This window comes from Paramormyrops kingsleyae, chromosome 3 (genome assembly GCF_048594095.1).
Source record: "Paramormyrops kingsleyae isolate MSU_618 chromosome 3, PKINGS_0.4, whole genome shotgun sequence".
Taxonomy (NCBI): Eukaryota; Metazoa; Chordata; class Actinopteri; order Osteoglossiformes; family Mormyridae; genus Paramormyrops; species Paramormyrops kingsleyae.
The window spans coordinates 43,684,138-43,687,664 of NC_132799.1; the positions used below are offsets into that span (position 1 = coordinate 43,684,138).

Below are 3,527 nucleotides of genomic sequence, written 5' to 3' on the forward strand. Positions count from 1 at the left end.
GAGTATTTCACCGCGCACGTCCCTCAATTTATACACCGGCGGGGATCTGGGTACACGTTCGCATATGACAAAGTACTCGTCAGTAAATGTCTGCTCGTACTTTTTGTCAAATATCTGACTGTGCTTGGAGACTCTCACAGTGTCCCCTATGTTAAACTTAAAACGTGGCCGTCTGCTTTTCTTCTTCTTCTTCAGAGGACCGTATAGATTATCAAATACTAGATGAGCATTATCGGTCGTGACCTCAGAAGGTTTCATTTTAATAGCGCTGTGAAATGACTGGTTGTACCCCTTTATTAGATCGTCCAACACATCCACGTATCGTCGAGTGTTTTTAGCCGTAAAGTACCTGTACATCCTCTCTTTTAACGTTCGGTTAAATCTCTCTACGACTGAAGCTTTAAGTTCACTACCCGTGGTGAAATGGGTGATTTTATGACTTTTTAAAAGTTTCTGAAAAGTCCCATTTAAAAACTCCTTACCGGCATCCGTCTGTAACTTGAGGGGCACACCCCCCTCAGTTAAAATAGAATCAAAGGCCTCCGTTACGGCCACCCCCGTCTTGTTTCTTATGGCACGCGCGTAGGCCTTTTTAGAAAAAACATCAATCACCGTAAGGAGGTATTTTAACCCGTCGTTGTACGTGGCCAGCCCTTGCATGTCGCATAAATCGGCCTGCCACTGATACATGGCTCTCGGTACAAACACTCTGTTCCTGGGGAAATTCTTTTTAGCCGGCTTATGTAAAGTATAACTGTCTTGCGTAGACAGCCACTCTCTGATATCATCGGTAGCCACTTTTTTCCCAGTATCATCCTCCACGGCTCTCTGCAGTCTGGAGACACCCCCGTATGACCCCGGCTGGCTGGGGTCATAGTACGAGCGGCTCAAGACACGAGCTGTAGTCTTGGCAACAGACATGCTTTTTCACACAGCGAGAGTGTGGGGGGTGAGAGCAGGGATGCGGCGTTTTATAGCTGTCTGGGGAGGGGGGTGAGTGAACACATTAATGAAATTGTGTGTAGAGTTTAGAAAAGAGTTTTAGCTGGGGCGGGATTCGAACCCACGCGGACATACGTCCATTGGATCTTAAGTCCAACGCCTTAACCACTCGGCCACCCTGCCAAACATGTATATACAAAGACTATTGCAATGTTGTTCAACTCAATTTTATTGCAAGGGCATACATTTTAGTGAAAGATACATTTTCAAAATGCTGGTATACATTTTCTTTGTGAAAGATATAGTTTTAAAAACGCTATTACAAGGGTACACATTTAGTGAAAGATATAGTTTTAAAAACGTTATTACAAGGGCATACAATTAGTTACAGCCGTGACAGTTGTTGAGGTAGATATAGTTTAAAAACATTATTACAAGGGTACACAATTACAGGTAGTTACAGCCGTGACAGTTGTTGAGGTAGATTAGCGATGTCACATGCAGTAAGGTCCGTATAGAGGCCTTTTCAGCGATGCATGTATGCAGAGTAGAAAGCATCTGATTAACATCGAAAGGCTGCTTATTATGAAATTTAAAGGCAACTACATCTACGATTAAAGCATAAAATATAAAAATGTGATTACAGTCAAATTCATCGTCGGGAATACAAGATAGACACGCGTGTATGAGACTTTCTGACGATTGTCCTTCTCTCTCTGCCATCGGCTGAGTAAGTAAAACTATTCCCCGCTGATAATGTTCTCCGACTTGAGCAATCTCAAATATCAGTCTATGAAAGCAGCAACAAGTATAATCATCCCGACAATCGCTTTTCTTTTTATCGATAGCATGCAACAACAGTGGGCTAACTTTTTCTAAAAAAACATTTAACATAAACCGTCGTAAAACGCTGCCGATACCGTTCCCCATTACAAATTGCGTTTTGTTTTAGTCTTGGGCCTCCCAACGACTCAGAAACTCTTCTTCCAGGATCTGCTTAAGCGCGGGGGTCTGTTCAAACAGATCCTGTTCCAGGCGAGTGATTTCCAGCATTCCGTCGCGGGCCTCGCGTAGATCATACAGGATAGCTTCCACGGCCCCCTCCAACCTGCCGATGGAAGCTCGGATGCCCAGGGTCGTCAGAACGTGGATCAAGGCGGGTGTCAGCCGGCTGGTCCACAGGTCACTCAGCACAGAGTCAAAGTGAATGTAAAAGTAATTCCTGCCAGCGGGAAACAGGCAAGGGTGCTGTCTTTGACTGGGATGATCCACCTCGCAGCCGTAGCAGTTTTTCTGCTGATGCTTCCTGATGACTGAGGCTAAAAGCCCCACTATCATGGCTTTTATGCAGCTGAGCATCCCTATGCACAAAGCCGGTCTGGAGCGAAGCGTGCAGGGGGTCGGAGGGACCTCTCCAGGAACAGAGGCCGGTGTCGGTGGAGGGGTCGGAGGGAGCTCTCCGGCATCAGAGGCCTGTGATGCTGCTGGTGAAGGGGGTGAAAAGGCCTCATTCTCCCCGCTTTCGTCGTCGGAGAACACTTTGTCGCTGTAATTTGCTGCTGCTGCTGCCATGATGATGATGATGATGTTTGTGAAAGGGGGTTGTAAAGGCGTCCAGTTATATACAGGCGGAGGGTGAGGGGAGGGGGGTGATCCTTAGGGCGTAGGTTTTTGCATCTCCTTACTGTATCCGACTCTCCTTGAACAGCGCTTGGAAGTAATCGCTCTTTTCTTCAATCAGCCGCATCCAAATCATGAACGGAATTCTCATTCCACAACAGTCGCATTTAGGCAGCTGCCATATATTCAGCATTCTCTTGTCCAGCTCCCCGGTCGCGTCCCACTTCATAAAGGTGCTCCGTTGTTTACCAGTGTCAGCATCTCTATAGTGCATCTCCATTCTAGCAGTCTCTGTCTCAAAGTCGGGGTCGGTGCTCTCCTTCATCAACGGGATAACAACAGTCTTCAAGTTTCCCCATTCCATTTCAGAAAAACATGCCAGATGCGGGTCATCTTTCCCTGGGTCTGCGGCATCTCCGGTGACCTGAAAGATGCGTAGTTCCTCCGCAACATTGTCAAAGAGGCAGACCAATTTATCCCCGTTGGGCAGCTCCCAGGTACCTCTCAGGTCTCCAGACGGCTGCATCAAAAGTACCCGTCTACGCCTCGTAGGAGTCTTCTTCTTGGGAGCCCCCGGAGGCCGCATAACAGCCTCCTCCTGCTCCTGCTGAGTCTTAGGTGGTGGTGAGGCTGAATCTTTCATTTCCATAGTGCCAGACATGTCTGTGTTTCTTAAAAAATCAGTGTTGGCCCTAAAGCGCAAAAGCTCCCTATATTCTCCACGGCCTGATGGTGGGGGGCGTGGCACGCATGGTAAGGCCATGATGATGATACTGGGTGGGGGTACTTGTGTCTCTTTACCAAAGGAGTGAAACCCTGATCAAGGTAATAAAAATTTCAGCGGTTGCTTACTTTTTAGGATTTATTTAAGGAGAAATATACGTCCTGTCAAGTTTTATCTGTTGTCTATTTCGATGTACGTTTTAACTGCGCAGACGGTATGGGGGGGAGTCGGGGGGAAAAGA

General features: G+C 47.0%; 1 non-coding gene across 1 annotated transcript; it reads right to left on the reverse strand.

The window, feature by feature from the left end:
- Nucleotides 1-1,042: 1,042 nt before the first annotated feature.
- Nucleotides 1,043-1,125, reverse strand: trnal-uaa (transfer RNA leucine (anticodon UAA)). Its single transcript has one exon. It is a non-coding gene; the product is annotated as a tRNA-Leu (tRNA).
- Between the last annotated feature and the right edge of the window lie 2,402 nt (nt 1,126-3,527).